The 13,834-nt window shown below is 39.1% G+C and overlaps 1 long non-coding RNA gene across 1 annotated transcript; it reads right to left on the bottom strand.

The window, feature by feature from the left end:
• Positions 1-2,197: 2,197 nt before the first annotated feature.
• LOC112176001 lies at positions 2,198-6,402 on the bottom strand. Its single transcript, XR_002926748.2, has 6 exons — positions 6,092-6,402; positions 5,935-6,007; positions 5,349-5,446; positions 4,860-4,932; positions 3,090-3,261; positions 2,198-2,440 (listed from the first exon to the last, which is right to left on the bottom strand). It is a non-coding gene; the product is annotated as an uncharacterized LOC112176001 (long non-coding RNA).
• Between the last annotated feature and the right edge of the window lie 7,432 nt (positions 6,403-13,834).

Genomic DNA, 13,834 nt, shown 5'->3' with positions numbered 1-13,834 from the left:
TATCACCCTGCTTATAAATTATAGCCAGGGAGACTCGACTCGTGTATACAGAAAGATGCATTTTTTGATGGACTTGAGATATGGAATTCTACCACTCATAAACCTTACCCTTCAGTTCCTCACCCCTCGAGACAAAGAGCCCGGCGACTTTGCATTAGAAATTTACATTTTCCCAAACAATCATCATCCCTTTATGAAAATGGCATATCTGTTTCTTTTCTTTGTTCTGCTGTTCTTCCTTTTCACCTCTTTCAAACTTCATCTGATCATGGCCCAACCAATCCATTTGCGAGTTGGGGATTTCTCAGGTCCTTTTTGTATCTTGTTGTTGGTCTCCATCTTGTTACCCCCTTTGTTCTTCTGAATCGTTATTCCTGTACTTGTAATTGTAACTCCTTGGTACCCATTGCTTAGAAATGTGTTCAAGCGCACCTTACACTGTATTTACCACACCCTTCGAGCTATCCCTACTTTTATCGTCACCTGCATAACTATCCAAAATCAAGAATATGGAGATCAGTTGATAGATATTGAACAGCAAGCAGTCGATGATCAACATGCCCTAGTTTAGAGTCCAAGCAGCTTGATGATCAACAAAGCTTGGTGGAGGAATATCCTATCTCAGTGATATATGGTTTAGTATATATATAGCATCCAAAACTTTGAATTGCTTAATATATTTATGATCTCCGGCCTGTTTATGGATCCGTAGCTACCTAAGTTTATTACTATTACAGTATTCCTCAAAACTACGTATATCTCGTATAGCTTCAACATATTATCACTTTCCCTTATTTCCCTGAATCTTCTCTTCAGCGCCAAACTCTCTCTGCATCTTTTTCTCCTCCCTCGATCATGAAGCATTCAAGCTTGTGAACCTGCTCAGTCCTATATCCTAAATCCTTTTAGCTTATGATCCATGAAAATTTAGTCCTTTTTGAGTTTTTCTCTGGGCATAAGGAATTATTCCGTGTATTTCCACCAACAACTACTGTGCTACTTTGGAGAATGATCACAATCGAGATGATGAACAGATCGACCGGTTGGACACTCACAGCTCTAAACTTGTATCAATTTCTCATCTATCGACATTACATGTAAAAGCCTCAAGAAAATCCATGAAGGAGCTGCGAAAAAAGAAAAGAATAAAGTGCACCGATGTAACGGAAAAAGAGTCTGCTGCCTGTGCGTGATCGAGGATGAGAATGCCCAGAGAACAAAGTATCTTTCTATAATAAATAGTTTGTTAATTAAGTTTTGAGGTCAAGTTGTATATATAATTAACACGCATATATTATAATTGAGTCGATGTAGCATAAATGGGTTTTCTCACGCCTTTTATGTATTACTAATCACTAATAGCCACACCTTTATAAATTTGGGAATTAAATAGGAAATGATGACAGGCCATTCAAATCGTCCACACAATCCAAGAACTCATAGTATAACATGAATGCCACTGCAACAAAACTAGTCTTTTACGACACACATTTGTGTGTCGTAAAAGACAACTTCACGGCACAAAGAAACTTGTCGTAAAAGACAAATTTCTCTTGTGGCACACAAAATGTGCGTCGTAAAAAACATTTTTTGCGCGTCGTAAAACACTCTTTTGCACGCCATGAAAAATATATTACAACTCTAATTGTGTGCCGTAAAAAACCATTTTGCGTGTCATAAAAGGCCCTTTTGTGTGTCGTAAAAGGCCCTTTTGCGTGTCGTAAAAGATATCTTCATTCACTCTTCTAATAGACAATACTTTCAATTAAGGGTTATTATCACAAATGATACCTGAACTTATCCTCTATTTTATCGATGGTACCTGAACTCCAATTTTGATCACAACCAGTACCCGAACTTCTCAATTTCATTTTAAATGGTACCTAAGGCCACAATCGGTCACTATTCCAGCCAAAAAACCCAAATCTAAAAAAATAAAAAACAAAATAACAAGTTCAAGACAAGTCTATTACCAAAAAATCATCACTATATATGATCGCAACCCTTAAAATCATAAAAAATCATCACTATGATCGCCTCCCATGCCTTTTTTAGTCAGAATAGTGACCAAAGATGGCTCTAGGTACCATTTAAAATGAAATCGACAAGTTCAGGTACTGGTTGTGATCAAAATTGAAGTTCAAGTACCATCGATAAGATTGAGGTATAGTTCAGGTACCATTTGTGATAATAACCCTTCAATTAAACCCTTTCATTCAAGCATAGTAAACAAAAGCATTCATGTAGTAAATTATATCAATTAAGTAACTTCATATTACAAAATCATAGTATAATTAAACTGGTTTTCAGATATAGAACATGCTAGCTAGATTAGACTTGTCTTCTGATTGATTACATTAGTACTTGAAGGGGCTGATGATAACTTGATATGATGCCACATGCCAACCATTTCCCATAAAGAAGTCGTACATCATAAAGCCTACAAAGACAAGCAATGACAAACATTAGTGAAGTTGGCTCTTCAATCAGTCCATCTCTCTGCTAAAATGAAAGCACATCAACGTAAAGCCTCATCAAACCAAATTTACTTATTAAATTCTCCATCTATCACATTTGGCAATTGACCAGAACAGGCCATCAAAAGTAACACAAAATTCAACTGATAACCCATCATCACAAAACACCAAACAACACCAAAAGAGTCACACAATTCAGCACAACCATAACAGACCAAGTAATCCGACTAATTCAAACAAGAAAACCTAGAAAACAATTCTCAAAATTGGAAAGACAATAATACATAGTCCAATCTCTGGAAAGAAAATTCATGATCAAAAAGTTCGTAAATAATGTGTGTTAACTTTAAGAGATGCTCAGACCAAAAAAAAAACTTTAAGAGATGCTTTACCTAAAGTAGAAACTGGTATTAATGTGGAATTCAATTTTGGTGATACTTCCACCATTGAGTTCAACAATGGTTAAGACTTAAGAGGAGAAGAGAATATTGTCCTAAATTTCATCTCTACATATTATGCTAGCTAGTTTCCTAATTCAGGCAAATGAATAGAGAACAAAGATTTTTTTTTTTGCTCAGACATTATCAATGAAAATCAATTCTTGAAACCTACCTTAAAACCTCCACTGACCATCATCTCATAGTCATATGACTCCATGGAAGAATGCATGCATCCACAAACTTCCCTGACTGCAAACAAGAAATGTAGTTCTGAAGCCATCCAATTAAAAGAGCTTGTGCTCGGTCCGGGTTGGATACAAGTCCCCACATACTTCTCTACCATACTGTAGTAACAAATCAAATAAAGAACAAACATCACATCTACGTCTAAACACAAAATAAAAGCTAAAATGGTGAAGACTTGGAGAACAGAGGTACAACCGTACTAGTTACTATATTTTTTTTGGGTAAATAAATGAGTATATTAAACCAAAGGGGGGAGGGCAAAGCCCAGTACAACCAAAGCCAGAGGCAAAAAACTTACAAAAACAAAGGGAAACAAGCCATCCAAAAAGAAAGCAAATCAAACCAAAAAAGGAAGCAAAGCTAGGACAAAAGCTAATTAGTAGCTAAGTTCCACTTGTCAGCAATGGTTCTATTAGTACTTGTGGACTTAAACTCGATGGAAATGAGCCTGCATCTAATTAGTACTAGTTACTATATTTTCCTGATGTTAGCTAGTTTCTTAAATGAGAACTGATTCATGCATGCATTATAAACAAATGACTAGATGTCTAGACAAAACAGATAATTTCAACTTAAAGAACAATCAATTCTTTTGCTACCAACCTTAAACCAGCACTCTCTATTATCTCATAGTCGTAGGACTCTTAAGAATAATAATGCATCCATAAATTCCCAAGTCCAAACAACATATCAAGTTCTGAAGCATCCATTGGATAACAGGTATACTTCCAGGCTTTACTTACATCAACTGGTCAAAACTTTCAATTCCAGTTCATGCAAGTAAATGATCAAAACTTTGACTACCAGTTTGTAGAAGTTTGAGGGGTTGGGATTGATCAGGAAGCCAATATTAGCAGGTTGATTCCAATCACAATGAGAGATTCCACACCAGCAATACCTAAATTCTAATGTCCTACTTAATGGTAAGATTATGTCTTCCATACAGCAAACCCTATGAATATACAGACTGATCGATCATACAACTAACCTTTAAGATGCACCTAAAATGAACCTCACCCATATGACTGTCCACATCAACCAATCCGCATGAAGTAGCAGAACTTTCAAAGGGAAACCAATCCACAGCAACCAGTAGGAATCAATACCGACAATACTACTAATATCAAGAATTCAATGCAAGTATTGTGAACTACATTTACTACGACTTTCTGATTAGTGCTATGCAGTCATAATACTATATCAATAACAGCAGCACGGTTTAGATAAATATCTTCCCTGTAAAACAAATATGGATTGACCTCAATGAGCTTGTGTAGTACACATGCAAATCAATATAACCTATCAGAAACTAAATTTTTTGAACCAAAAAAGAAAAGACTATGTGATGCAATACAATGCCAAATTACTTTTTATGTCTAAAGCAAAGCAAAAATTTGAGCTTATACCAATGGGCCTTAAATACTTTTCAAATAGATAAGTTGAGTATATTTGTTCATTTCTGATAAAAGGATCTTGGGTGAAATAAGTAGTGAATTATGGAGCAGCAAAAAACCAACAAAACTCAAACTGTTAGACCAAACAATTACAATAACTCTTTGCAGAAGGTGATCTTGATTTCATAGTACTAAACCTTGACACACTCCTTCCACCTTATGTGCAAATGAAGGGCAGGCTTTACTCAGCTTATTTTTCAGTGCAATTGCTGTGAGAATAGGTCGAGTCAAAAATTATTTACCTCAGTTGCATGATCTTTCAAAGTGTGGTTACAGTTGTCGTTCCCATCATCAGAGCCTTGCCATATGAACTGTCTGCAACATTGTAAAGAAAACAGATAAAGACATTGAAAGATGGAGTACACTAAATAGTATATCTAGTACGCTACAGCCTTAAAACATATGCTATCATATCTTTACAGAAATATACTGTGTTAACTCCAACTTTTGTTATCCCTTTTGTTTAGGGGAGGTTGATGACCAACACAGGTAACGTTATATGAAGAAATTTACCATATCCATTTAAACTCTAGTTGATCCTTGTTTTAAACAAAAACCCCATGTTAAGCTCTCTATCATAGAGTATGCAGAATTATTAATGGCCATCCCAATAACCATACTGAATGACATGCAAAACGTCTACAAGCACTAAAATAATGAAGATAACAAGAAATCTATAAAAATCTTATAGATGTACGAAACCAAAAGAAAACAAAATAAATGCAACTTACCTTGTCGGCCAACCTGGTTATGACCAGATTATAGCGACCTCCAAATTTAACGCTGGTAACCTTCTTCGAATGACCACTAAGAGTAGATAAAATTTGACCTGATGGTAGAGCAATAAGCACATGAAAAGGAACGGAGAATTACCGAGTCCCAATCATTAAAGAACTACCGAGCCAAACCAATCCCAATTGTACAGCAATAAAGTACAATAGTAAAATTGCAACTTTTCAATCATCTTCAAGAATAAATTGAAGAAAACAAAACTAAATTTTCATAATCTCTACAAAATAAGAATAAACCCACCAAAGGCACCAAAGAAAAGGAACATAACTCTACACAGAAAACGTAGCCGAAATTACAGCCAAACAAACGGAGTCTCTAATCCTATAGTTACAGATTTTTCAATTCTTATCTGCATTTATAAAGCAAGAAAATGGAGATAAGAACGAGACAAACTTAGGCACGGTAACAATTTCCAGTGGAATCGTAATGGCACAGTAACAATTTCTCAAAGCCTAACATACATTACGAACCAAAAACTAACAGAAATTTAGAATCGAAGCCATGAGATGAAGCAGAAACGAATACCAGATATTGAAATCGAAACCCTAATAAAGGATGCACACTAGTTGCGAGCATCGACAAGAAGAATCCATCATACCTTGCAAAGCAAAAAAAAAATCACAATTCGAAATCAGAAACCTAGCACAGTTAACCTAGGCGGAGCAAGAAGAAAGGTACTGACCACTAGAAATCGACGCCATGGAGGTCAAGCTATGCACGAATCGCTGCGAGTGAGATACAAGATCCGACGATGCTCATTTGAGGAAGAAAATGCTTGATTCGGACGCTGATCTTTCACGGACGGAGAGAGGTTTGGGAGAGAATGTCGCCGGAAAAGAGAGAGGCGGAGTGAACGGTGAACCACATTGAGTCGGCGAGTCAGAGTCTATGGACTCTGAGATGAAATCAATTAGTCATTAGATCTCGTAAGCTAGGAGATTGGAGTCTTGTTACCCAGACTCACAATGGTATCTACGATGATGTGGCATGCATGTGGGCTAAAAGATAGGGGCAAAAATATCTTTTTAACTTGTTGATAAAATAAATTGAATTATACTAAAAGATAATAATAATAATCGGTGGTCATGATATGATAATATTCACTTTTTTTGTTTTCTCTTTTTTTTTTTTTTTTTTTTTTTTTTGTACTTTCTCATGCTCTTTCTCACAACGAGTCCATCCCTTATTTTTCCCTCTCTTCTTTTTTGAGCTGTAGCATGGATTCTTTCTAAACCCAGCAGGCTATCAAACCAAAACCCAATTCACACCTTAAATCAAAGAGTCAGAAACTCAATACAAGCAACCATTTAGAACCAATGAACAACATAATCTGTCTTATTTGAAACTGAAAACCCTGGTAGAAGTCAAATAGAACAAGATTGAGAATGAATTTTCCGATATGTAATTACACCCATTCTGTGGTGTATATAAACAGAATACAATCGTACTACAATGTACTACTGTACTACACAACATATACAAGGTAAGTAGTTACAACACTCCTAATAGGGAACTATGACTCACACTAACACTCCCCCTCAAGTTGGCGCATATATATCAACCATGCCCAACTTGCTAAGTGAGTCATAAAACGCCTTCCTGGAAACTCCTTTGGTAAGTATGTCTGCAAGTTGCTCTTCAGTTGGAACAAAAGGAAAACTAATAATTTTGGCATCTAGCTTCTCCTTTATAAAGTGACGATCAACCTCCACATACTTAGTACGATCATGCTGTACCGGATTTTGTGATATGTCAATGGCTGCCTTGTTGTCACAATACAACTGCATGGAACTCTTGAGTTTGAAACCCAAATCACGTAACAAATTTCTCAGCCACAACAATTCACACACTCCGTGAGCCATACCCCTATACTCAGCCTCAGCACTAGATCGTGCCACAACTTTCTGTTTCTTACTCTTCCATGTAACCAAATTACCTCCCACAAAGGTAAAGTAACCCGATGTTGACCTCCTGTCTGTGATGTTTCCAGCCCAATCTGCATCTGTGAAGCCACAAACCTCAAGAATGTTGCTGTGTTTAGAAAACAGTACTCCCCTTCCTGGAGCTGACTTTAAGTACTTCAAAATTCGCATAACAGCATCCATATGACTCTCACTCGGGTTATGCATGAACTGACTCACCACACTCACTGCATATGCAACATCTGGTCTAGTATGAGCCAGATAAATCAGGCGCCCAACCAACCTCTGATAGCGAGCTCGATCAGCAGGTACCTGATATGGATACTCAGCTAAACAATGGTATTGCTCAATAGGAGTCTCAACAGGTCTGCAATCCAACAAACCTGTCTCTGTCAGCAAGTCAAGAACGTACTTTCTCTGGCACAGATAGATTCCTTCTCTCCCCCTGGCTACCTCAATTCCTAAAAAATACTTAAGTTCACCCAAGTCCTTCATCTCAAACTCAGAGGCTAACTGTCTCTGCAGTCTATTTATCTCAACAGTATCATTGCCAGTGACTACCATATCATCCACATAAATAATTAGAGCTGTTACCTTCCCTTGTTGATGCTTAAGGAACAAGGTATGGTCTGAGTTGCTCTGTCTGTAACCAATTTTCCGCATGAACTGTGAAAATCTTCCAAACCAAGCACAAGGTGACTGTTTAAGACCATACAGAGATTTTCTCAATCTGCATACAAAATCACCAGGAGAAGCAACTACATACCCAGGTGGAAGGCTCATGTACACTTCCTCGGCTAACTCTCCATGAAGAAATGCATTCTTGACATCAAACTGTCGGAGTGGCCAGTTTAAACTAGCAGCAATTGAGAGCAGAACCCGAATAGTGTTCATCTTGGCAACATGAGCAAATGTTTCATCGTAGTCAATACCATACGTCTGAGTAAACCCCTTTGCTACAAGGCGTGCTTTGTACCGATTCACTGATCCATCTGCATTATGCTTCACGGTAAACACCCAACGACAACCTACAGCCTTCTTGCCTTGTGGTGGAGGCACAAGTTGCCAAGTATTGCTCTTCTGCAATGCCTCCATCTCTTCCTCCATTGCCTTCCTCCTCCACTTTGGATCCCCCAATGCATCCTGCACTTTGTTAGGTACTGATACAGCAGATACTTGATTCACAAAAGATTCATATGACTTAGACAACCTCCTAGTGGACATATAATTGGCTACTGGGTATTTTGATTTGGCAGCAAGGGTAGGTTCATATCTTTTGGCTGATTGACCCCTAGTGGTCCTATTTGGTAACACATATTGCCCAACATTAGACTCATTACTACTAGCAATAGTGGGTGGACATACCTCAAATGAGTGATCTTCAGTACCAGGAAGCTGTGGGTCAGGGGTAGAAGCAACGGTAGGAGGGACAGTTGTGTCTTCAACATCATTTTCGGCCATAGAAACTGGTGCTTGAATGTTTGGAGTTGTATCTGCAACATCATTTTCCACCATAGAAACTGGTGCTTGGATGTTTGGAGCTTCTCCTTTTGGCAGTGAGCTAATGGTCTCAACTGGATCCGTCACTATACCACCTGCTTCTTCTCCTCCTTCTGATTCCTCCCCCTCTCCATGATACAGCTCTTCAAAAAATGAATGCTCCCCCTGAAGAGCTGTATCGGAAGAGGTAAAATAACTCATGTCCTCAAAGAAAGTGACATCCATAGTGACATAGTACTTCCTGGTAGGTGGATGAAAGCACTTGTACCCTTTCTGATACCCTCCGTAGCCAACAAACACACACTTAAGTGCCCGGGCATCCAATTTAGACCTCTGGTTCTTAGGAACATGGACAAAAGCAACACAACCAAAGACACGAGCTGGAAGATTATGAAATGAAGGTAAGGAGACATGAGATGCAAGAACCTCAAATGGAATTTTTCCCTGAAGGACACTAGAGGGAAGACGATTGATAAGATGGGAGGAAGCATATACAGCATCGCCCCAAAGATACTTAGGCATATGGGCACTAAAGAGAAGAGCACGAGCCATATCGAGTAAATGACGGTTTTTCCTTTCAGACACTCCATTTTGTTCAGGTGTTTGTGGACAAGTGGTTTGGTGAACAATCCCATGGGTATTAAAAAACTCTTGGAAAACATGATTAACATATTCCCCCCCATTGTCAGAACGAAGGACTTTAATGGTGCTATGGTACTGTGTTTGAACAAGAGTACGAAAAGTTTGGAAAGCTGGAAAGACTTCATCTTTGGTTTTAAGAAGGGCAACCCATGACAATCTCGTACAATCATCAATAAACAACACAAAATATCTCATACCCGATACAGTGGGCTCTCTAGAAGGTCCCCAAACATCAGAATGAATCAACTCAAAAGGAATAACACTTTTCTTAGACACTCTAGGAGAATAGGTAGCACGATGACTCTTGGCCAAAACACAGGTTTCACAACGTAAAGCAGACTCATTCACACCAAGAAACAGAGTAGGCATGGTTGTTTTCATAAGACTAAAAGAAGGATGCCCTAAACGGCGATGCCACAACCAAATTTCACTTATCTTATCAGAATTTGAAGTCAAAGCAACTCGGGACTGTGCTCCTGGTTTCTCTCCCGCGTATGTCTGATCCAGATGGAACAACCTGCCCCTCAGATACCCCGACCGACTATCTCCCTGGTGAGAAGATCCTGAAAAAGCACATACATAGGATAAAAGGTTACGGAACATTTAGACTCAGTATTCAACTGTGGAACAGATATCAAGTGATGAGACAAGTCAGGTACATATAACACATTATGAAGCTCTAAAGTGGGAGTAATACGCACTGACCCGGACCCTAACACAGGAAAAGCCTCACCATTGGCATTGGTGACATAGGACACTGGTGGGGAAGACAAGTTAGTAAAATATGATTTATCATAAGTCATATGATCGGAGGCACCAGAATCAATAATCCATGTATCAGAACCAACAAAGTTAGAAACCTTTAAAGCCATACCAATCTTACCACAATCCCTAAAAGAACCTCCATCTGAACTTCGCACAGACACTTCAATCCTCTGGGCCTCATTGGTCTTAGAACTCTGACTTTTACTGTCATCACCACCCATTGCAATAATACAATAGAAAATATATATAAATCCCAAAGTACGCAGCGGAAATAAATAAATAATAACAGTTGACTCTTTTTTTTTTTTTTTTTTTTTTTTTTAACAGAGGTATAGGCTGACTGTTGTCCCATGTGTGTGGCTGAGTTGGGTGAGGCGAGTTGACCGAGTGGGAGGGTTGGAACAGTGAGCCGGGTTAGGGTCTTCCGGTTCGTCGTCGGCGTCAAGCGCTGGGTGACGGCGGAGTCTGAAGAAGAACGAGTCGAGGTCGGGTCTGGTCTGCAGGTTCCAGGTCGAGGCTGTGCTGCAGTGGGTGCTGCTACGTCGCTGGTGGTGGTCTGGGCTCCTCGGGTCGGGGTGGAAGACGCCGGTGGTCCGGGTGTGATCGAAGTGCAGTCGATCAAGCTAGTCCGGCGTCGATCAAGTCCGATTGTAGGTCCAATTCCGATCGGCGTTCGTCGCTAATCAAGCTGGTCCGGCGGCGTTCGTCGCTGCTCCTTGACGTCAGGTCTCGACGTGAGCGAGTTTGGTTCTGAGAGGACTGAATCTGACAACGTTTGGACACGGGTCCGATGGATGATGCTGCCCAGAAACGAGCAACAAAGGATGCCGGCAGACTTGCAGGAGGTCAGAAGCAACCGGAATCAATTGATCAATTGAAGACTGCGGGAATTGGGTGATGAATGATTGCAGGAATCACCGAGAATCGATCGATACACGATCTGGTGTGATATGAACGGGTCTCGGTGTTGGACAGGCTGATCTTCGTCGCCGGAGGAAGACGAAGGCAGTCTGGGGAGACAAGGCTGGTCTGAACGATATCCAAGAAGAAGATGCACTGATCGTTCTTGGACGGACGGTGATAGTAGGAAGATAACGACGACAGAATCCCAATAACGCCGTTAAGAGATTCAATAACCCTAACAATGGGGTTTTTGAATTAATTCCTCAAATTAAAGAATTAGAAAATAAGAGACAAAGTCCTCTCGGATCTTTGCTCTGATACCAAGTCAAATAGAACAAGATTGAGAATGAATTTTCCGATATGTAATTACACCCATTATGTGGTGTATATAAACAGAATACAATCGTACTACAATGTACTACTGTACTACACAACATATACAAGGTAAGTAGTTACAACACTCCTAATAGGGAACTATGACTCACACTAACAGTAGAGACACCCATCTCCATAAAGTTAATCACAGAAGCAATAATCAAAGCAACCAAAAGTCTTTTTTTTGAAGTATCACTCTCTTTCTGGATTGAGCTAAATTATAAGGCTTCTGGGTTTGAGTATTGACCCGAAATCGGCCCTCCATTTCAGTAAAACATTGCCCTCTATGCCCAACTCGCCGGAGGGAAGCTCAATCCGGAGGAATCGAACCTCATTGAAATTCTTGAGCACCTGAGTGGGGGAGTGGTGCGTGACGCCGGCCTGCTAGACTCGCCGTTGTCGTCTTTGTTCCCGATAGGCAGTGATGATGCCAATGAGAAAGATCCGCGGGGATCGAGAAACTGGGCGAGAGCCTGGAGAGGCTTGACAAAGCCGCCGAAGACCAACTGGAACAGACTCGAGAATAGGCGCATGACTTGTCAGAGGCGGAGGGTGACGAATCATCGTCGGAGATGATGCTCAGGGACCGCATTAGGATTTCAATTCGGACAGGACGATCTTGCCGTCGTTGCCGATGTCGAAGAGGGTGAAGGCCTCCTTGATCGTTGCTTAGATCCTTGCCTAATTTTTTTAGGTTTTTGGGTTCGGGTCGCAAAGAAACGTCTGCGTTTGAGTTGTTGCAGAGGAAGAAAGAAAGGAAAAAATTAAAATAGGAAGAAGAAGAGGAAGAGGAGAGAAAAATAATAAAAAGAATTATTTAAATAAATAAATAAATAATTTCAAGGACATATAAGTCATTGAGGCTATCGCTCTAGGCTATTTCGGTCATTTCTCCTCTTTTTCCCCCTCCACATGCTTGCCACGTCACCTATTTAACAGAGCCATCAAAGAAATTTGACGGAAGTATGTCGTTGATAGCAAATTTTGAGTCTAGGTATCACATTGATACATTGTGAGTCTGGGTATCAAACTGGCCGGTGCACAAGAGTTGAGGGACTGTTGGTGCATTTTTCTCTTTTCTTTTTTGTTTAATATACTTCGATCCAAAAAAAAAAAAATTTATAACTCATTTACGACATGCTTGAAAAATAAGACGTAAAATAACTCATTTACGGCACACATATTGTGCACGCTGTTAATAGCTTACTAAATTTACAGCACATAAGATGCATGACCCAAATAAAAACATTCCGACGGCGCACATTTCATGTGTGCCGTAAATAACTGTTATTTAAGGCACACGTAAAATGTGCGCCTAAACCCTAAACCCTAAAACCAATCTGTGGTGAGCTTCACACGCCTAGTTAAACAAACATGACTATATTCAGGTTACGGTTGGGTTAGTTAAGTTTGCAGTTTAGAATATACAGTGCGTGGTGGCTAGGTAATCCAAAACCAAAGATTAATTATTGCACGCTATTAGTGAATTGAGAAGTTACTCCCAATAAAGCAATTATACAAAAAGTATGAAAAGCGAGAGAGATCATCTTTACAATTGTATTATTAATCCCTGCTATGGAAAATAATTTACTACAGGATTTTAAAATATTGCAGTGCAACATGAAAAAATTACATAATTGATAATTTGTTATAAATTAGAGAATAAGAGAGAAATAGATCAGAGAAACAGAATATAAGAGGAGGTAGAAGTGTGTGTTTCATTCTCATTAGATCTCTTTATATAGGGGTAGAGTTTACATCATAAGAACGTAACTAATGAGTATTTACAGTGGACAGCCACATATAATAATATTTACAACATTCTCCCTTGGATGTCCACCACTGATATGGTGTTGGAAGCGCTTAATGTTGCCTCATCAAAAACCTTGTCAGGTAACAAAAACCCAGTAGGATAAAAAACAACCGTGGTCGAAGGAGAAAAAGAGTACAACACGCATATGTCCTAGGTGGCATAATTTTGAATGCTCCCCCTGATGAGAATCTCCCTCTGATTGTTGCAAGCTTCAATCATGTATGTAATAATATACATGCACCATGTATATTGGATACGGAGTGTCGATCACATAGGTGAGACTATGTGTGCTTTGCATAAAAGGGACTCATCATGAATTTTAATTCCTGCAAAGGTTAGGGTAATAGGGTAATACCAATAAAACTATGATATTCTTAATGAATTTACCTGACATGATAAGAGTAAAACCAATTTCATATATATGCTCAAATTATAGATAGAGATATTAGCAAAGAATAACAATATAAAGGAACAACAATATATAATTGACACATTGACCTTTATC

The sequence above is a fragment of the Rosa chinensis genome, chromosome 7 (assembly GCF_002994745.2).
Source record: "Rosa chinensis cultivar Old Blush chromosome 7, RchiOBHm-V2, whole genome shotgun sequence".
In the NCBI taxonomy this organism is placed as follows: domain Eukaryota; kingdom Viridiplantae; phylum Streptophyta; class Magnoliopsida; order Rosales; family Rosaceae; genus Rosa; species Rosa chinensis.
This window is presented reverse-complemented; position numbering and strand designations above follow the sequence as displayed.